The sequence below is a fragment of the Canis aureus genome, chromosome 21 (assembly GCF_053574225.1).
Source record: "Canis aureus isolate CA01 chromosome 21, VMU_Caureus_v.1.0, whole genome shotgun sequence".
NCBI lineage: Eukaryota > Metazoa > Chordata > Mammalia > Carnivora > Canidae > Canis > Canis aureus.
Window position 1 is genome coordinate 27,814,376 of NC_135631.1, and position 21,753 is coordinate 27,836,128.

The window sequence follows — 21,753 nt, forward strand, 5'->3', positions numbered from 1 at the left end:
GAATCCTGTTATAAAGTGGGTCAAGGGACTAAGGAAATACGCCTTCTCTAATAAAACACGGCCCTGCTGCTCATCAGACTGCTGCTGGGCTCAGCTGTGATAAGGGACTGGAAAAGCAAAAACAAAATGGTCAATACGTGGTAGAGATGAACTGACTTAGATCTCATTTTTCTCTGCTATAATTAAGCAATAATAGTACCATTTTAGGAAACCATTTTAAGTGTTTTTCATTAAACTCATTCATGCCTCACAACCACTCCCATTTTGTCTCTCCCTTGTTCTTGTTTTGATTGCTGGCAGATTATTTCTGTTACAGAAATATATGTGTTGGCTTTAAATAAAGTAGATTAACTTGAAAGGTCTGGCCTATAATAGTACATGCTGCAGTCTATTCCATACGACAGTCAGAGCGAATGTTTCACAACTGAAAACCCTTAGACGGTGTCTACAATACCACTAAACAGGAACTAAAATAGTGTATGGTTTTTAAGGCTTACCACGTTTTTTTGTTTGTTTGTTTTATTTTGTTTTTTGTTTTTGTTTGTTGTTGTTTTGTTTTGTTTTATTTAGGTTTCAACCCATTAGAATGGAGAAACCAACAACAGGAAGACAAAAGCAAGAAAGGAAGAAGGAAAGAAGGTAGAAAGGAACAAGGAAGGGAGGAATGAAATTAGACTATTTGAGATTTAAGAAATGAGAGTTTCATTCACCTTGCAGAAAAAGAACATTTAAAAAATACCTGTCGAGTTTAAAAAACGATGAGTCTCCCCATTAATTGCAATGATAATGTATTTGTAGACTTAGAATTTAGTGAAATCAGCTACAATTTTATTATTATCACAGTTATACAACCCGCGTTGTTATGCTAATTAACACATTTTTGTCTGGATAAGATAAGAGATGGTGCCCAAGAATGAATACAACTCTGTGATTCACAGGCTAAATTCTGTTAATGTCAGACGAGATGTATGAGTAATAACAAAAATTGGGTGTGAATTCCAGCCCCATCATGTTCCTGTAGTTACAGAGTGTCCTTCAACTTTTAAACTCCCAGCCTCATAATTTGCAAGTCCTTTTCATTAGATTCCAACTATCATAAATTATTTAACAGTTAATTTGACTTTTACTTTAAGAGGAGTGATATTGCTAAAGGGTATTATTAGCATTCTTATCGATGTCTCTGAAATGGTATCTCTTGGTAGAGTTTATAAGAGAAATGATCCATCATCACCAATTTCTCTTTTTCAAAATATACAGTTTAAATTGTTTTCTTGTCACGGTACAATCTGCTTAAAAAAAATGCATTTGTACACTGGACACAGATACCGTCAAGCAGTCTTCGCTTGAGATGGGAAAACAAGTGCTCACTGGAAGCTCCCAGACTATCCACTATCCTCTAGTGGGATGGAGGAAGGTGATGTCTTCTCAAATGACTCAAGGCCATACAATTTCACATGTTCCTATGAAAACAGCTTCAAATGCTACTCTGATATTTTTCACTAAATCCCAAGTGATTTATCACATTCTGTCAAAATTGACTGGTAGGCCTATGTGTCTAGGAACAATACGAATTTCACTTCAACCTTTCTGCAAATCCCTCCCTCACACATTCCCATCCTATGGCACACTGCCCCGTGTAGGTAGCAGAGGAGCAGTGGACATTGGTGGAAAGAAAATGAGTTAAGAAGAAAGGAACTTCCACAGGAAATCAGGTTTGTTTGTCCTCATTCCTATAGGATCCGATGACCTCTACCAAATATCTATGTGGATGCTGGTGTCCTTTCTTCTTTCCTACTATTTTTTTCTAAAAATGTTGATCCCTGGATCCGAATTTACATACATGAAGGATAAAGGACAAAATTAAATGGTTCTGAAGGTTGATTTGGTGTCAAATGTGAGTTTAGGTCTCTTGCTGTGACGACTTGAATTATTGGCTACAAATATTCCATTCCCCTGGAATTGTGTCCTACATGTACACCCTGGTCACGGCCTCATGGCATATCGAGTAAACTTTTCCAACCGTTGACTTTAAGTTTGACTTTGTGACTTGTTTTTGGCCAGATGTTAGTGGAAATGACTTGAGCGCATGCTTGAAATAGCCTGTAGGGTTGAGGTTGTCATCTTTGCTTATGCCATCATCATGAGAAGAAAATATCCTGAGTAGCCACAGTCTTTGGGCTCCACAAATAGATTTGAGGTTTAGAGCCACCACAGCTGCTGCTTATAGACGCTGAACCTGAATCAGAGACACCCCAACCAATATGCAGATTTGTGAGATAAGAACGTATATTATATGCTTTTCTGACTTTTTTTTTAATTGTTTGTTAGCAAAAGCTAATATCTACCCCAGCTGACTTCTGCTCTAAATAGAAGAACTGATCAAAAACTCTGAAAGTGAAGTAAAGCTTTGTTACCTGGCAGCATTCGTATAGGTAACTGGGATCAACAGGGAGAAATTTGGGGTTATTTTACTTTCCCTATGCCACATTTTCATTACTGTTTTCTTAGCCACCCCAAATAAACACACATGTCAACGATAGCACATGCTTGCCACGGGGATGTAACTGGAGGACAAGTTCCCACGTCTCCATTAGGATTCCTCCAAAAAACATCTGTTATCAGCAAACAATCTAAGTCAAAACTGTGCACTCATTATGCATCACGGGCTCCGAGTCAAGGTCGCATGGGCCTTCCTTTGAACTGAGATGAACACCTCTCCTGCCCCATGTTTCTCTTATACAGAAATGTTGGTACTATCCTTGCTGGCAGGGAGGCAGGAAGGCCATATGAGGCCCTTCTTTCCATATAAAAATGAGGAGGCTTTCCCTCGGCACCGGAGAGCCTCAGAGTATTTCTTCCCATGCCTCAGTCTCTGCTGGGCTTCTCCTGCAGGTGCCAGCATGAACAAGAAAGAAAACCCAACCTTTCCATATTTTACAGTTTCTTTAGAGAATTTTAAATGTTTTTTCTGGATTACAAAATCCCTTCTGACACAGTGCTCTGGAACAGTTGTTGAATGGGGTCAGGGAGGAGGAACAGAGGGATAAAGGCAAGAAAGAAGGGATCTGACTTGTCTTGCTGTTGACTCTACAATTCTTTCTTTTTTTTTTTTGTTTTTTGTTTTTAATTTGAGAGAGAGTGAGTGAGAGAGAGTGTACCAGCAAGGGGGAGGGGTAGATGAAGAGGAAGGAGCAGACTCCCCGCTGAGCAGGGAGCCCAGGACCCTGGGATCATGACCCCAGAGCCAAAGTGAGGCTTAACCTACTGAGTCACCCAGGTGCTCTGACTCTAGAGTGTTTAATAAATAACCCAAATGTCTATCCCCACAGCCCACTCCTGCTCTTCATACTTGCTGACAATGAGCTAGAAAGCTCTGTGCAACTACGTGGGAAAGAATGGCTCTTCACCACCATCAGTGTGATCCCTGTCCTCTCCTACCTCTAAAACTCTTCAAAACACCTGGGCTGTTAATGGCACATTCTCTGATGCTAATCCTTGTTGTAGAGCTATTCTTCTTTTACTATCATTTCAACGTAAATGGAGAGGATATAAAAAAGCAGGTGCTCAATCTGCCGTTTTGATCCAGAAGTCAGTGTGGCAATTTACAAAGATTTGATTAGAGACACATAATTTAGCTTTTACTTAAAAAACAAAAAGCACCCTGCAACAGGGATTGAACTAGTTGAGCATAAAGTCAAACCATATTTTTGTTGTTGTTTGTTTTTTTTTTGTTGTTTGTTTTGTTTTGTCTAAATGATCATATTATGATTTTTTTTTTTCACATGTGGGATTTAAAAGAAGGGATGAATAGAGGGAAGGCAGGACAAATTATAGCAGCCAGTTCAGGGCACAGAACTCTTTCCATGGAAGAAAAGAGACTGCTAGATACATTATTCGATCACTCTATACCTACCTATCTACCTATCTCATCTTGTAACATGAAAAACACTGTCTTTATATATGCTATCTCATTTATTCCTTACAACCTGGTGAGCCAGGTAATCTTATTTCCATTTTACAAATGAGAAAAAAAAAATAGGATAAGCAAGGTTTTTCTCCCCACAAACAGCTTTTCTTTTTCTTTTCTTTCTTCCTTCGAGAGAGAGAGAGAAAGCTGGATAAAGGGGAGAAGGAGAGAGAGAATCTTAAGCAGGCCCCTCTTAGAGCAGAGCCCGACATGGGTCTCAATCTCACCTGAGCCAAAATCAAGAGATCATAACCTGAGCCAAAATCAAGAGTCAGACAGAGCCAACCAGACGCCCCACAAATGAGAAAATTAACTAGAGATGTTATATAACTTGTGGAAGTTCACATAGCCACTCAGAGCTTAGTTTAAACCTGATTTCTATGCTCCCTGCTGATGGGCTTCATTCTAGAGCCCTGAGGCTACTCCAAAGGGTGCCTCCCCATGCACACCCCTGAGCGGTGTGGAGTTCTCCTTTTCCTCAGGATGCATTCAAAGCAGCTGGGTGTATATTCAGTTTTAATCAAGCAACTGAATATTTGTTTCTCCTCCTTTCTCCCTTTTGAAGTCTTTTTTAAGATTTTATTTATTTATTCATGAGAGAATGACAGAGAGAGAGAGAGGTAGAGACACAGGCAGAGGGAGAAGCAGGCTCCTCGAAGGGAAGCTGATGTGGGACTGGATCCCAGGACCCCAAGGTCAGGCCCTGAGCCCAAAGCAGCTCTCAACCTCTGAGCCACCCAGGCATCCCTCCCTTCTGAAGATTTTGCTTCTGACTCGGTGGATCATCTGAATACACTTTGATGATTTGGAGTCTTGCTTATCTCTGAGGACAAATGGAACCTGAATCCTGGCTGCAAATGTCACAAATATGAGAAAATCTACCAAGGATGCCATATTTACTAGCAGGCAGCTTAAGTGATATTGCTATTGTGGTTAGGAATCAAATTCATGGGCAAAGATATAGTTTTTCTTTTTCTTTTTTTTTTTTCTTTTCTTTTCTTTTTCTTTTTTTTTTTTTTTGCCTTTAATTTGTTCTGTGACCTCTAAGACCCATTTAATTTGCCTTCAATGAGAGCTTCTCTGAGTTTTAGAAAAAATAGTTGATTAACTTATAATGTTTCTCTCTTCAAATCTCCTAAAATACCATGGATATAAGATGCCTATTTAGGTATGAAAAAGGTAATCTGAGAGGAACTAACATGTCCTTTAAAATTGCAAATCAGGGATCCCTGGGGGGCGCAGCGGTTTGGCGCCTGCCTTTGGCCCAGGGCGCGATCCTGGAGACCCGGGATTGAATCCCACATCAGGTTCCCGGTGTATGGAGCCTGCTTCTCCCTCTGCCTATGTCTCTGCGCCTCTCTCTCTGTGACTATCATAAATAAATGAAAATTAAAAAAAAAAAAAATAAAAAAAATAAAAAAATAAAATAAAATAAAATAAAATTGCAAATCAAAAAAATAAAAAATAAAAATAAATAAAAATAAAATAAAATTGCAAATCAAGGGATGCCTGGGTGGCTCAAGTGGTTGAGAGGCTGCCTTGGGCTCAGGGCCTAACCTTGGGGTTCAGGGATATAGTCCTACATCAGGCTCCCTTAGAGGAGCCTGCTTGTTCCTTTGCCTGTGTCTCTGCCTCTCTCTCTTTGTCTCTTATGAATAAATAAATAAAATCTTTAAGAAGTAAAAAAATAATATAAATGCAAATCAAAAAGAAAAAAGAAGATTATAAATTCATGGATGAGTGGAGTTTACAGGTAAGAAAATGAAAGAAATAAAGTTTGAAATCTAAGACCATCCTCTTTCATTATTTAACATCTATAGCTATAAATAATTTAGTCTAGTTAGGAGACTGGAAAAAAAAATTAAACTTCGGTTGTAACAAATACAATGTTTACTTTAGGTAAGGTATGAGCCAGCAATCTGTTTAGTCTCTCTTTGATCACTAGTCTGTGCCATCCAAAATGTACATGGTCCATTACACATCAATATCTAAAGTGGGTTGGGCTTCTCCCTATCCTAATTTGCATGCTCTTTAGGTGCAGTACAATAAAAATGCAAGGTTGTAATTTTACTTTAGTAACTTATCTCTCTCTCTCTCTCTTAATTGTTATGCTCGGTAAGTCAATAAGACTTCTAAAATAAATTTACTCCACTCCTCTGTAATGCAGACATATTTCTAGAAATTAGTGGCCACTTGTCAGCTCAAGTTTCAATTCAAAAGAAAAAAACAAAAACAAAAACAAACAAACAAAAAAAAACTTTGTTGAGTCCATGTTAAAAGGGAGCATAGAAAACATAAATGTTTTCACAAGATGAAGTAAACAGCTATACTAAATACTCGTCAACTAAATACATTGACCAGTCTTCTTATCCAACATTTACCCTCTGAAGTGATGACATGCATGGGACAGTCATTCTCTGGGTGTTGAGGACACATAATCCACGTCCACCAAGTGTTACAGTACAAATTTATAGACGTGATAGTAGTCACATGCTAGATGTCATATTAGCATGGAGACAGGATGTATTATTTTTTTTTTTTTGACAGGATGTATTATTAACCCAAGAGGCAGCAACAGGCAAGGATAGGCCAAAACAGACTCAAGTACAAGTTCTACAGGTGCCTGAAGTATTTAAGAAATTTAAAGGTTGAGCAAGAATGTTTTCAGATAGAAAATAGCACAGACAGGAAGAAAGAATATGGTAAGGTCCTGAAGTCTTAAGTAACTTATAAATTTGGAGGAGCCTTAGAAAATATAAAGGATTCAGAAAAAAAAAAGAAAGAAAATATAAAGGATTCAGATGATATCCATAAGGGCCGGCTAGATTACAGTGGCTCTTAACCATATAATAAAGAAATCAGTGGTCGTCATTGAAGGAATTCATGATGGAGTAACAACACTAGGTTGTTATCTGGTGTGGATATTCCTCCAATGGTCTGGACAAAATTAGAGGCAGGGGCAGCTCAAAAATTGTAATGATTATTCTGACAGTTGCCTGATGCCATATATACAAATTTGAGTTCCTCTGTCAATTTTGATTGGCCAAGATGATCGCAAAATTCCAAACATGAACGTGTTAGAAATTGGACTCTAACACTTAACTGAAGAGCTCCTTCCTTCCTGCTGTGTCCACACTGGCTGCAGGACTCTCTGCAATGTGAACAGGAGACCCGAATCCTCAGCTGACACGTGCTTGCCTGAGCCAAAGGAAGCCAAGGGGTTCTCTCCTATGACCACTTCGAACAGGAGCCATGACAAGAACCCTCAATCAGAAGAATAAACTGCATCGTCCTAAAATCTCTGTAAAACACATCTTTCAGGGACTCAAGCCTATGTATTTAAGTCTCACATCAACAAAGCTTTCCATTTAAATAGTCCCTGTTGGGAAAATGCATTAGTGTTTGCGATCTGTTAATTATAAATAGGCAGACTACTAATTCCTCCTGTAAGGTTTCCAAGACATCCTGTGAAAATTAATCATAATGGATTTTTTTTTTTTACATTTTTGTTTCTCTCCAATGGTTAATTATAGCTCCAATGAGTCTAATAAGACTGTGCCACAATGCTTCTATTGATAGTCTTTAGAATCGCAGGAAGCCTTAGGCCCAACTTATTTAATCAGAGGTCTTGATTTGTTTGGAAAATTACCACAATATGAGCTGTATTTTGTCACTCAGGGCCTATTTGATGAAAGGCTGCGAGTCCTTTTGTTTTCCTTATTCCAGATGAGGATTATTTAAAGATCTTCCCTACCATGAACATCCTGTTATAAAGAAATAAAGTGCATGTGGCTACTTTTTTGGGTAATAAGCAAAATCCCTGGTGTAAGAGGGCATTGCATGGTGTTGATAATAGACTCCAGTGGTTTTGCAGTAACCTCCCATGGAAAGTATTTGTCCCTTTCACATTTAAAAAATTATGAAGTTACTTTATTGGACCAGTTAATTTCTCCTATGTGATTTTATGTCTTGGGAGTCCAAGATGTGTTGCCTCTAAAAATATGGAGAAATAGAAGTGCTTCTGAGCACATAGAATAGGAACCAGACCTAGCACTGCTGGAATGCATAATCCCATACACACGGGCACTTCATCTAGATCCAGATTTGCCCTGGTTTCCATAAAATCATGTTCAGAAACACTTAGAAGAAATATCATTTGTGCAAAAGGTTCACAACCAACAGAAAGGTTATGTTCTAGGTGAAAAAATTATTCAGAAGGTGAATATTCAGGGAATTTACCTTTTGTAATGCAACACACCCAAATTTCATGAAGTCCCTCTGCTATTTCAGTGAGATCTGCAGGTGGACGGTACAGGAGGAGAAATAAAGCTGCCTCACGAAGAGAGATGATCTTCTCATACTAGACTCCCTTCTCTTCTTTCTGGGACAGATAAGGAATTGGGATCAGTCAGGTCTCCTAGATAATAACCCAGATAATAAATAAGATAATAAACTAATCTGGCTAGTTTTGCATTAATGTTCAAATGGAATGTGATGATTCAATTTACAGAGGTAAAACTATGAAAACTCCAGGGTTTTGTTCCAGCTGGTAGAAAGGCTCTGGCTTTTTCTTTCCCCCCTTTGATGGCTTTGCTGAACTGAAGTTTTTCTTTTTTCCCTTACTCCGCCAAGTAGCTCTTGAAACTCTAAACACTTTCAGAGTTTACACTTACATAAGAATTAGACATTAGGTAATTAAACTGCAAATTTTGCTACTTCTCTAACATGTGGCCAAAGATATTCTAGTCTCAGCCCTATTCTAGCACTTGTTTAATTTGATTACTGGGGGGAAAAAGTGACATCTTTCATTATTTTTATCCATTTAAATAATTATAAAATCCACAGGGATGCTTCCAAAAGAATGAGATAAGGTTTTTCTGTAGAGTGAAGTTTATTTTTCAAGAATGATGTTAAGTTTGCCAAGTAAATAGACGTGGCAGCTAAAGGGAGAAGAAGTTCAATGGTCAAAGAAAATAATGGCTTTTTTTGTTGAATTTTAAGTACAAAAGGAGAAGTTTAAAAATATTTGAATTATTAGATATCTCGCTTCACTACATTTTGAATCAACCAAAAATGCCCAACAGCAAAGTGTTTCTCAAAAATACTTAAGAGATCATGTATTCATTATTATTGTTTACCAAGTTTGAGGGGCTCAAAAATTGATTAAGAAATACTCCTCAGTAAGGTTTGGTAGTTTCTAACAATTAAACTACTCAATTCAGAAATGGACTGCCAGCTGTTCAAAGAAAGTTACTTGGGCAATTGGAAGAGAAGCACAGAATTTGTCAAGTCCTTTGATCTACTATATAGTAACACCAGCATTATCAATAACAGCAACAAACTGCATTAATATATGCACAAGTTGAAAAGCCATGCCTGTATGAACTGATTTAATGATCTTAAGAAAAACCAAATAAATAGGTCAGTACTACTCCTGCCTTTATTACAAATCAGGAATCTGAGGCATGGAGAGGTTGAGTAGGTTGCCCAAAGCTATACTCTTAGTGACTGAGCAAAGGTTCAAACCAAGATAGTTTAGAAGTAGAGTCCATGATAAGAACTAGCAAGCGTGGGATATATTTAAAAACTTATATACCAAAATGTTATAAAATTGGATATAAGTGGTAGAATTTTGGTCATTTTCAGTTTGTGCTTTTATGTACTTTTCACATCATCTATTACAAATACAGATACTTCCATAAGTAGGAATAAAGGATCTTTGATATATGTTTAAGGTACTTTTAGCAGCTCTCACACCTCTCACATAAACTTCATGAAAAACTTTAAAAAGTAAACTGTCTTTTTTTCAAATATGCCTACTTTCTATACTAATGCCCTGTTTCATCAAACCAACAAAGCTTCGGAATAGCCTTCATCAGGAAGTGGTTTACAAGTCGGTCCCCTATAGAGGCATAATCATGACTCAGAAGTCTTGCATTAGTTGAATACAGAAAAGGGAAACTGATATATGCTGAGAAACTCAGAATGAAGAAATTAGAGAGACTCGACTAGCGGGCTTCAGGGAATAATCATGAAGACAAGAAAATATATTCAACACATACAAAGTACAACTTCGAAGTTAGAAATTAGAGAGATTCTCATAAAAGCCAGCCAAAGGTAGGGAGTGGGGTGGGTTACATAAAGGATTAAGGGGGACAACTTCCCATTCATAAAGTGAGTCATGGAGATGAAAAGTACGGCATAGGAAATATAATCCATAGTCTTGTGATGATATCAACACCATATGACGATAAGTGGTAACTACACTTCTCATGGCACACACTGAGTAATGTATAGAATTGTTGAACCAATATGTTGTATCCCTGAAACTAACATAATATTGCATGCTAATTATACAACAATTAAAAAAAAAAACTTATGGATAAGTGGCTTACAAGGACTAGGGATGGAAGAATGGTCGGGGTATGTTACTTGTCCAGGGAGACTTAACTAGTCGTCATGTCTCTGGTTATCCATTATGGGGCTCATAATTCTTTTTTTAAATAAAGATTTTATTTATTTGAAATAGAGAGCAGAGCAAGAGAGAGAGAGAGAGCACGAGCACACAGGAGGGGGGAAGGGCAGAGGGAGAGAGTGTGGGGCAGGGGAGAGGGAGGAGGGGCAGAGGGAAGGGAATAGGAGGAGTAGAGGGAGAGGGAGAAGCAGAGTCACCACTGAGCAGGGAGCCTGAAGAAGCAGGGCTTGATCCCAGGATCCTGGGATCATGACCTGAGCTGAAGGCAGATGCTTGACCATCTGAGCCACCAACGCGCCCCAAGGGGCTCACACTTCTGTAGAAGGTTTGCCTATTAAAACAATAAGAACAACAAGAGCATGCCTTCCTTTGTATAGAATGGGAAGGAGAGAATACAAATTCCATCTGTCTGCTGGACTGGGGAATTCTAAGTATTAGGATCCTATACTACAAGGATTACAAGGACTAATGTGTAAGGGCTCTTGGGGACTGTTGGGAAAATCTGTAACACTTATTTCTATGAGTAATGCTGTTAGAATATTCAGTTGTGTTCTATAAGGACATTAGTGAAACCCATCAACTAATCTAGGGAAGCCAGACCTACAGAAAAATCAGGTCCTGATCCAAAGTCTTCTAACCATGAGTTAGGGCCAATGCCATAATAGGTGCCAATATTAATAAATGAGGCTTAGTATCTGTTCTGGGGCCAAGTACTGGACAAGTTACATAAGCGCATGAGTGCTTCTGGTTCACTTCTCTTGAAATAGCTCCCGTTTTCTTCTCCTAACATCTCAATCCTTGATTAAACAACACATTTTTTACTGCAGATACTTTCTCTACTCTCAAATCTCCCCACTTATATTCATATTGTAGTTATTCATCTGAGGTTTTCACAATGGTCCCTTCCCTTGGTAGCACTCAGTGACCTGTGGTCTTACAAAGCAATAAGACATCCTCAAATATATGTTTTTACACTTCACCAGAGCATTGAGCAAAATATAGGTAGCAATTAACCATATTCATATTCATATTTGTTACTGTCAGGTAGGAAAAAACAGATTTAGTAATTATGTGGAAAGTCACAGCAGAGTGGTCTTGTGTCAGGTAGAAATTTTGACATAAGCAGTTAAAAAATAAATTTATCTGTCCTTTTTAAATTAGCATATTGATTTGGAGACTACTTATATCATTCATTATCAAAATAGAGGTAATATAATCGCAAATATTTTCAAAAGAGAAGTCATATATTTTCTTTTTCTTTTTTTTTAATTTATTTTTTATTGGTGTTCAATTTACCAACATACAGAATAACCCCCAGTGCCTGTCACCCATTCACTCCCACCCCCCGCCCTCCTCCCCTTCTACCACCCCTAGTTCCTTTCCCAGAGTTAGCAGTCTTTACTTTCTGTCTCCCTTTCTGATATTTCCCACACATTTCTTCTCCCTTCCCTTATATTCCCTTTCACTATTATTTATATTCCCCAAATGAATGAGAACATACACTGTTTGTCCTTCTCCAACTGACTTACTTCACTCAGCATAATACCCTCCAGTTCTATCCACGTTGAAGCAAATGGTGGGTATTTGTCATTTCTAATAGCTGAGTAATATTCCATTGTATACATAAACCACATCTTCTTGATCCACTCATCTTTCGATGGACACCGAGGCTCCTTCCACAGTTTGGCTATTGTGGCCATTACTGCTATAAACATCAGGGTCAGGGTGCAGGTGTCCCGGCGTTTCATTGCATCTGTATCTTTGGGGTAAATCCCCAACAGTGCAATTGCTGGGTCATAGGGCAGGTCTATTTTTAACTCTTTGAGGAACCTCCACACAGTTTTCCAGAGTGGCTGCACCAGTTCACATTCCCACCAACAGTGTAAGAGGGTTCCCTTTTCTCTGCATCCTCTCCAACATTTGTGGTTTCCTGCCTTGTTAATTTGCCCCATTCTCACTGGTGTGAGGTGGTATCTCATTGTGGTTTTGATTTGTATTTCCCTGATGGCAAGTGATGCGGAGCATTTTCTCATGTGCATGTTGGCCATGTCTATGTCTTCCTCTGTGAGATTTCTGTTCATGTCTTTTGCCCATTTCATGATTGGATTGTTTGTTTCTTTGCTGTTGAGTTTAAGAAGTTCTTTATAGATCTTGGAAACTAGCCCTTTATCTGATACGTCATTTGCAAATATCTTCTCCCATTCTGTAGGTTGTCTTTTAGTTTTGTTGACTGTATCCTTTGCTGTGCAAAAGCTTCTTATCTTGATGAAGAAGTCCCAATAGTTCATTTTTGCTTTTGTTTCTTTTGCCTTCGTGGATGTATCTTGCAAGAAGTTACTGTGGCCGAGTTCAAAAAGGGTGTTGCCTGTGATCTCCTCTAGGATTTTGATGGAATCTTGTCTCACATTTAGATCTTTCATCCATTTTGAGTTTATCTTTGTGTATGGTGAAAGAGAGTGGTCTAGTTTCATTCTTCTGCATGTGGATGTCCAATTTTCCCAGCACTATTTACTGAAGAGACTGTCTTTCTTCCAATGGATAGTCTTTTCTCCTTTATCAAATTTTAGTTGACCATAAAATTCAGGGTCCACTTCTGGGTTCTCTATTCTGTTTCATTGATCTATGTGTCTGTTTTTGTGCCAGTACCACACTGTCTTGATGACCACAGCTTTGTAGTACAACCTGAAATCTGGCATTGTGATGCCCCAAGATATGGTTTTCTTTTTTAAAATTCCCCTGGCTATTCAGGGTCTTTTCTGATTCCACACAAATCTTAAAATAATTTGTTCTAACTCTCTGAAGAAAGTCCATGTTATTTTGATAGGGATTGCATTAAGCGTGTAAATTGCCCTGGGTAACATTGACATTTTCACAATATTAATTCTGCCAATCCATGAGCATGGAATATTTTTTCATCTCTTTGTGTCTTCCTCAATTTCTTTCAGAAGTGTTCTATAGTTTTTAGGGTATAGATCTTTTACCTCTTTGGTGAGGTTTATTCCTAGGTATCTTATGCTTTTGGGTGCAATTGTAAATGGGATTGGCTCCTTAATTTCTCTTTCTTCAGCCTCATTGTTAGTGTATAGAAATGCCACTGATTTCTGGGCATTGATTTTGTATCCTGCCACGCACCGAATTGCTGTATGAGTTCTAGCGATCTTGGGGTGTACGCTTTAGGGTTTTCTATGTAGAGTATCATGTCATCGGCGAAGAGGGAGAGTTTGACTTCTTCTTTGCCAATTTGAATGCCTTTAATGTCTTTTTGTTGTCTGATTGCTGAGGCTAGGACTTCCAGTACTATGTTGAACAGCAGTGGTGAGAGTGGACATCCCTGTCTTGTTCCTGATCTTAGGGGAAAGGCTTCCAGTGCTTCCCCATTGAGAATGATATTTGCTGTGGGCTTTTCGTAGATGGCTTTTAAGATGTCGAGGAAAGTTCCCTCTATCCCTACGCTCTGAAGAGTTTTGATCAGGAATGGATGCTGTATTTTGTCAAATGCTTTCTCTGCATCTAATGAGAGGATCATATGGTTCTTGGTTTTTCTCTTGCTGATATGATGAATCACATTGATTGTTTTACGGGTGTTGAACCAGCCTTGTGTCCCGGGGATAAATCCTACTTGGTCGTGGTGAATAATTTTCTTAATGTGCTGTTGGATCCTATTGGCCAGTATCTTGTTGAGAATTTTTGCATCCATGTTCATCAGGGATATTGGTCTGTAATTCTCCTTTTTGGTGGGGTCTTTGTCTGGTTTTGGAATTAAGGTGATGCTGGCCTCATAGAACGAATTTGGAAGTACTCCATCTCTTTCTATCTTTCCAAACAGCTTTATTAGAATAGGTATGATTTCTTCTTTAAACGTTTGATAGAATTCCCCTGGGAAGCCATCTGGCCCTGGACTCTTGTGTCTTGGGAGGTTTTTGATGACTGCTTCAATTTCCTCCCTGGTTATTGGCCTGCTCAGGTTTTCTATTGCTTCCTGTTCCAGTTTTGGTAGTTTGTGGCTTTCCAGGAATGCGTCCATTTCTTCTAGATTGCCTAATTTATTGGCGTATAGCTGTTCATAATATGTTTTTAAAATCGTTAGTATTTCCTTGGGGTTGGTAGTGATCTCTCCTTTCTCATTCATGATTTTATTGAGTCTTCTCTCTCTTCTTTTTAATAAGGTTGGCTAATGGTTTATCTATCTTATTAATTCTTTCAAAGAACCAACTCCTGGTTCTGTTGATCTGTTCCACAGTTCTGGTCTCGATTTCGTTGAGTTCTGCTCAAATTTTAATTAACTCTCTTCTTCTGCTGGGCGTGGGGTCAATCTGCTGTTTTTTCTCTAGCTCCTTTATGTGTAAGGTTAGCTTTTGTATTTGAGTTCTTTCCAGTTTTTGAATGGATGCTTGTATTGCGATGTATTTCCCCCTTAGGACTGCTTTTGCTGCATCCCAAAGATTTTGAATGGTTGTATCTTCATTCTCATTAGTTTCCATGAATCTTTTTCATTCTTCCTTAATTTCCTGGTTGATCCTTTCATCTTTTAGCAGGATGGTCCTTAACCTCCACGTGTTTGAGGTCCTTCCATACTTCTTGTGATTTAGTTCTTTTTTTTTTTTTTTTTTAAGATTTTATTTATTTATTCATGATAGTCACACAGAGAGAGACAGAGAGGCAGAGACACAGGTAGAGGGAGAAGCAGGCTCCATGCAGGGAGCCCGACGTGGGATTCGATCCCGGGTCTCCAGGATCGCGCCCTGGGCCAAAGGCAGGCGCCAAACCGCTGTGCCACCCAGGGATCCCGTGTGATTTAGTTCTAATTTCAAGGCATTATGGTCTGAGAATATGCAGGGGACGATCCCAATCTTTTGGTATCAGTTCAGACCCAATTTGTGACCCAGTATGTGGTCTATTCTGGAGAAAGTTCCATGTGCACTTGAGAAGAATGTGTATTCAGTTGAGTTTGGATGTAAAGTTCTGTAGATATCTGTGAAATCCATCTGGTCCAGTGTATCATTTAAAGCTCTCGTTTCTTTGGAGATGTTGTACTCAGAAGACCTATCGAGGATAGAAAGAGCTAGATTGAAGTCACCACATATAAGTGTATTATTATCTAAGTATTTCTTCACTTTGGTTATTAATTGGTTTAAATATTTGGCAGCTCCCACATTCGGGGCATATATATTCAGGATTGTTAAGTCCTCTTGTTGGATAGATCCAACAAGTATGAGATAGTGTCTCCCTCTTCATCTCTCACTACAGTCTTCGGGGTAAATTTTAGTTTATCTGATATAAGGATGGCTACCCCTGCTTTCTTTTGAGGACCATTCGAATGGTAAATGGTTCTCCAACCTTTTATTTTCAGGCTGTAGGTGTCCTTCTGTCTAAAATGAGTCTCTTGTAGACAGCAAATAGATGGGTCCTGCTTTTTTATCCAGTCTGAAACCCTGCGCCTTTTGATGGGGTCATTAAGCCCATTCAGGTTCAGAGTTACTATTGACAGATGTGAGTTTAGTGTCATCATGATATCTATTCAGTCCTTGTTTTTGTGGATTGTTCCACTGAACTTCTTCTTAAAGGGCAATTTTAAGAGTCCCCCTTAAAATTTCCTGCAGAGCTGGTTTGGAGGTCACATATTCTTTCAGTTCCTGCCTGTCTTGGAAGTTCTTTATCTCTCCTTCCATTTTGAATGACAGCCTTGCTGGATAAAGTATTCTTGGTTGCATGTTCTTCTCATTTAGGACCCTGAATATATCCTGCCAGCCCTTTCTGGCCTGCCAGGTCTCTGTGGAGAGGTCTGCTGTTACCCTAATACTCCTCCCCATAAAAGTCAGGGATTTCTTGTCTCTTGCTGCTTTAAGGATCTTCTCTTTATCTTTGGAATTCACAAGCTTCACTATTAGATGTCGAGGTGTTGAACGGTTTTTACTGATTTTAGGGGGGGATCTCTCTATTTCCTGGATCTGAATGCCTGTTTCCCTTCCCAGATTAGGAAAGTTTTCAGCTATGATTTGTTCAAATACATATTCTGGCCCTTTTGGTGCCCTCGGGAACACCAATTAAACATAGGTTTTTCTTCCTCAGGCAGTCATTTATTTCCCTTAATCTAACCTCATGGTCTTTTAATTGTCTGTCTCTTTTTTCCTCAGTTTCCCTCTTTGCCATCAACTTGTCTTCTATGTCACTCACTCGTTCTTCCACCTCGTTAACCCTCGTCGTTAGATCTTCTAGTTTGGATTGCATCTCATTCAATTGATTTTTAATTTCTGCCTGATTGGATCTAAATTCTGCAGTCACAAAGTCTCTTGAGTCCTTTATGCTTTTTTCTAGAGCCACCAGTGGCTGTATAATACTGCTTCTGAATTGGCTTTCTGACATTGAATTGTAATCCAGATTTTGTAACTCTGTGGGAGAGAGGACTGTTTCCGGTTCTTTCTTTTGAGGTGAGGTTTTCCTTCTAGTCATTTTGCTCAGTGCAGAGTGGCCAAAAACAAGTTGTATTGGGAAAAGGAGAAAAAGAGAAAGAAGGAAAGAAAAGAGAAAAAGAAAAAAGAAAAAAAGGAAGAAAAAAAGAAAAAAAGAGAAGAAAAAGAAAAAGAATGAAAGGGAAAAAAAGGGTGGGGGAAGCAAACAGAAATCCAAAAACAAAAAAAAAAAAAAAAAAAACACGGGGGAGCATCTTCTGATTCTGTGTACTTTAAGTCCCTTGACTTCCCCTGGAACTTGTCCGTCCAGCTGGTCTTCTGAGGGAGGGGCCTGTTGTGCTGATTTTCAGGTGTTAGCACTTGGGGGGGCTGCTGTGCCCCTGCCTGGTGCAGGGCTCAGTGGGGGTTGTTTACCCCGTGAGGCCCCAGGAGGAACAACCCCAGTGGCTGCCCCAGCTCTGGAGCCCTGGATTCAGCCCCTGCAGGAACTACTGAGCTCTCCGTCTGCAGGGCCTGGAGGCTCCGGGCGAGGCCGCTGATCTGCTCAGCTCGGGGCAGGAGCGTCCTCGCTGTCCTGGGCCCTCTCGGCCTCTGCCTGTCCCGGGGGAGGCCGGATCCTGGGCTGTGTCCCGGCGCCCTGTGCTCCGGAGCCTGCGCTGGTGCATTCGCGCTCCCGCCCCGCAGCCCCCTCCGCGGAGCCGCCCCCGAGCCCCTCCGAGCTGCTCCGGGTCCCGCCGTGCGCGCTGCAGCCCTTAGGGAGCTCGGCGCACTCTCCCGGGTCGCAGGTGTCTGTTACTGTCCCCGGGAGGCCGAGGGCATCCCCGCCCTCCTGGGTCCTGCTCCACCTCCCCGCGAGCCCCTTTCCGCCCAGGAAGGTCGGTGCAGCTCCTGCTTCTCCGGGACGGGGCTCTCCTGTCCTGGGGACACTCGCCCCGGCCTCAGCCCGGCTCCTCGCGGGGCCCCTCCCCCTTGGAGGCCTTTTGTTTCTTTATTTCTTTTTCCCCGTCTTCCTACCTTGATAGAAGCGCGAACTCTTCTCACTGTAGCGTTTCAGCTGGTCTCTCTTTAATTCTCAGGCCGAATTCATAGATTTTCAGGGAAATTTGAAGGTTTCCTAGGTAATTTGGTGGGGACAGGTGACTTGGAGACCCTACTCTTCAGCCATCTTGCCCCTCCCCTCCCAGATATTTTCTTCTTGGGTTATCAAAGGCCAATTTTGATTATAGAAAAAAAAATGTTTAAAATCTTCCAAATAGATCTGTAGCACTTTAGGAAATAATTGTACCACATTCATTTAGGAGAAAAGTAGCAAAATAAATGAGGTAAAACTTGCCTAAGACAATTGGTAGTTCAAAGAAAAAAATGTGTTCCTTCCTCCTGTGTTCATAAAATAATACCATGCCAATATACTATCCTTGAAATTTAATATCATCATACATTGAGAATATGTAGGTCCACGAAATGATGATTTTCTTCAAGTGTTTATGGAACTTGGACATAGGTGTGCTTTGGTATTGAATCCAGGCTCTGGGCTCTATTTTATAGTAAATATGTGAATCTCTCTAGTCACTATGCATGCCCTGGGTAGGGGTTGGACCCTGGTTGGGGACAAACCACTACAGTAAAGGAGAGAAAAGAATACATGTCTCATCACCAGGGGAGCTTCAAGTCAAGAAGAGAGCTGAACCAGATGCCAAAATAGTACGGCCACACATTGTGTTAAGTTACATGCCAAGTTTATAGGACAAACTCAATTTTTAGGTCCACAAAAGTTCACCTAAAAGTATGCTGATTTTAAAATAATGCATAGTTGTGGGCACCTCAGTGGCTCCATCAGTTGAGCATCCAACTCTTAGTTTTGGCTCAGGTCATGATCTCAGGGTTGTGAGATGGATCCCTGAATTAGACTCTGTGCTCAGTGGGGAATCTGCTTTCGATTCTCTCCCTCTGCCCCTCTGAGCCCTACTCATGTTTTCTCTCTCTCTCTCTCAAATAAATATATAAATTTTTAAAAAATAGTAAAAAAAATATGTTTTAGCTTAATATGAGACATCTGATAGGATATATTCTATGGAAAATTAAGGTAAAGTCCTGGAGAGATATTGGGAGATCTAGTAATCTAGAAATGTAGTTTCAGGGGGCACCTGGGTGGCTCAGTGACTCAGGTCATGATTGCCGGGTCCTGAGAAAGAGCCCCACCTCTAGCTCTCTGCTCAGCGGGGAACCTGCTTCTCCCTCCACCTGCCACTACCCCTACTTGTGCTCTCTTAAATAAATAAATAAATAAATAAATAAATAAATAAATAAAATCTTTAAAAAAAAAAAAAAGAAAAAGAGAAAAAGGAAGCTTTGGAAGTCATAGGGACTCTTGGCCATAAATGAAACCATTAAAGCAAAGAGTTACATAAAACAGATCCATGAGTCTTGGAGATTATCTATAGTTAGCAGGTTCAGAAAGAAAAACAAAAGAATATCTTATTAGATAGACTAGCATGGTGACTTTGATGCAAAATCAAAATACATATCCAATTTTCTGTAACTCACCTATATGAAAAATGAGTAAAAGGGGAATAACCAGATGAAAAACTACTTTATACTACTCCAAGAGGCTATTATGTCTTTTTCCTCAGGACTTTGAGACTTTCTCCTGCTCCAATAGCTAATATTAACCTTATCTGTAAATAAAATTTTGGAGATTGATTTCCATGTAGCTTGCCCCAAAAGAAAAAAAAAGTTTATATGATGATAAGCTTCTTGGAGATAGAGGATCAGTAATTGCCGGCTATAGACAAAGGAGTACAGCACACCACATTCCATCTAAATGACGAAGAACAGATTGGAGCATTACCATTGTTATTTAGCTAAACTCCTTCAAGTGTGTAGGAGTGAAGCTCAGACTGAGAAATACTATTATTAATGACAATGTCTTCTTTTCCAAAAAAAAAAAAAAAATTGTAACTTGAGTCTGAACAATGGGATTCCTTTTGCGCCTACAATCTGTCCTGTTGGCTCTTCATCCCTACACATGCAGTCTTCAAGTTTCTCACTTGAAAAAGTCTTTGTCCTCTAAACAAAGGCCTGCATGTACAAAATGCTGACGTGCAGTATACATCTAGTACGCATCAACCACAGAAGTTTAATGAATCACTTTCTTGCCTGCCCTTGACCTTGCTGAGAATGCTCTGTGTGCAGGAATCAAGAAACCTGCGAGGCCATATGCTGTGAGTCAGCCTTTGACCAGCTTCCCCCACCCAGCCGTCACTCTGAAAGTAGCATTGCACACACATACATTTTTCATACACGTGCAAGTGTCTCGGATTTTGGCCACCGGGGAGCCTTCTTTGGAAATAATATACTGGAGTTGTTCAAAACGAGTTAGTTTTCTGATTTCAAACATGGATTTTGGAAGCTGTGAGTAAACATAGATACTGCCTCAATTTATGTGATCTGATTTTAATTATAAAAAAAAAACATAGGTTACATTATGCATGTAATAAAAATCAAAATATATAATAGATGCACAATGAAATTAAGTCTCTCTCTGTTTCTCTATACCAAGAAGTTGCCAGTATTAGCAGGTTTTTTATACCCTTCCTTTTATATGCTTATAAACAAATATAGTATCATATCATTTTTGTGAAATTAAAGGACTTTTTAAAAATTTTTAGTTATTTATTCATGAGAGAGAGAGAGAGAGAGGCAGAGACACAGGCAGAGGGAGAAGCAGGCTCCATGCAGGAAGCCCTATGTGGGACTTGATCCCAGGACTCCAGGATCACACCCTGAGCTGAAGGCAGGTGCTAAACCACTGAGCCACCCAGGGATCCCCCATTTTTGTGAAATTAAATCACATGATTTACATTATTCTGCTTGTTATAATTAGCAAAGGATGCTGGGATATCTGCAGCATATCAACACATATGGCCTTACCTTACTATTTTTATGGACCCATGTAGGATTTCACTTTATAGAATTATTATACTTTATTTCCTCAGTCCCCTATTAATGGGCATTTTACATTATGTTTTTCTCTATTTTCTCCTGTCCCAAGCAATTCTGTAATGTTTAGTTTTGCACATCCTAACATCATTATATGATTATAAATGTGGATTAAAATAGAGTCAGCGAAGTTCGATGTTACCCATTTGTTTTAAATATGAACAGCAGCATAGCAGGCTCAGGAGGCCGACTTTGCAGTGAGGCTGAGCTAGATCTGAATCCTAGTAAAGCACCTACTTCTCCGAGTGTGTTTGGGCCAAACACTTAACCTCTCTCTGAATCTCATATTTCCTCTTCGAAAAATGATGGTCAGTCCTACACAACTAAGGTTTTCAGGTTACCTTTCTTAAAAGATGGTGTAAGTAAGTTTTCCAAAACTTATAGCTAAGAGAAGGAAGAAGAGGAATGAGAACAAAGTCTACGTACAGAGTTTTGAAGTCAGAATTGGACTAAGTACCAAGTCCTCTAGATTCCAGGTGAATGTTTTTCTAATTAATTACATTGCAGCTTCCCAGGCTCCGTTTCATCATCTCTCCTTGCCCACTGGCGGTGAGGGTAGGTATCCTTATCTTCTCTGCCCCACGTGGTACAACGACTGAGAAACTTTTGGCAAAGTCCATATAAACAACTAAGAGGAATCTCAGCAGAATCTGAGTGTGTTGCTACCTGATGGTCTCCTCCTTCTGGGGAAATTTTGAGGACAACACTCAGCCATGACAGCAGTTACGGACTGAGGGGGGAATCTGATTGTGGCCACGGCTAGTACACCCTTGATCAATAAATACCCTCTGTGAGCCTGGGTGGTGGCTGGCTCTTCCCTAAGAGGCGTTCACTTCCACAACATTCATCCGGGGCCTACGAACTCCTTGAAAATGCCATGTCACAACCAGATTTACCCATCT

At 39.8% G+C, this 21,753-nt stretch overlaps 1 protein-coding gene across 7 annotated transcripts in view; it reads right to left on the reverse strand.

Annotated features, from left to right (window-relative positions):
- Positions 1 to 21,753, reverse strand: part of LRRC4C (leucine rich repeat containing 4C) — a 1,161,603-nt gene that overhangs the window by 566,078 nt on the left and 573,772 nt on the right. For 5 of the 7 annotated variants that reach the window (XR_013360200.1, XM_077863657.1, XM_077863654.1 and 2 more), the window contains exon 3: positions 8,207 to 8,348. The exons of the other annotated variants lie outside the window; for them this stretch is intronic. The gene's annotated coding sequence lies outside the window, so the exon portion shown is untranslated. The remainder of the gene's footprint in view (positions 1 to 8,206; positions 8,349 to 21,753) is intronic. 7 annotated transcript variants of the gene reach the window in all.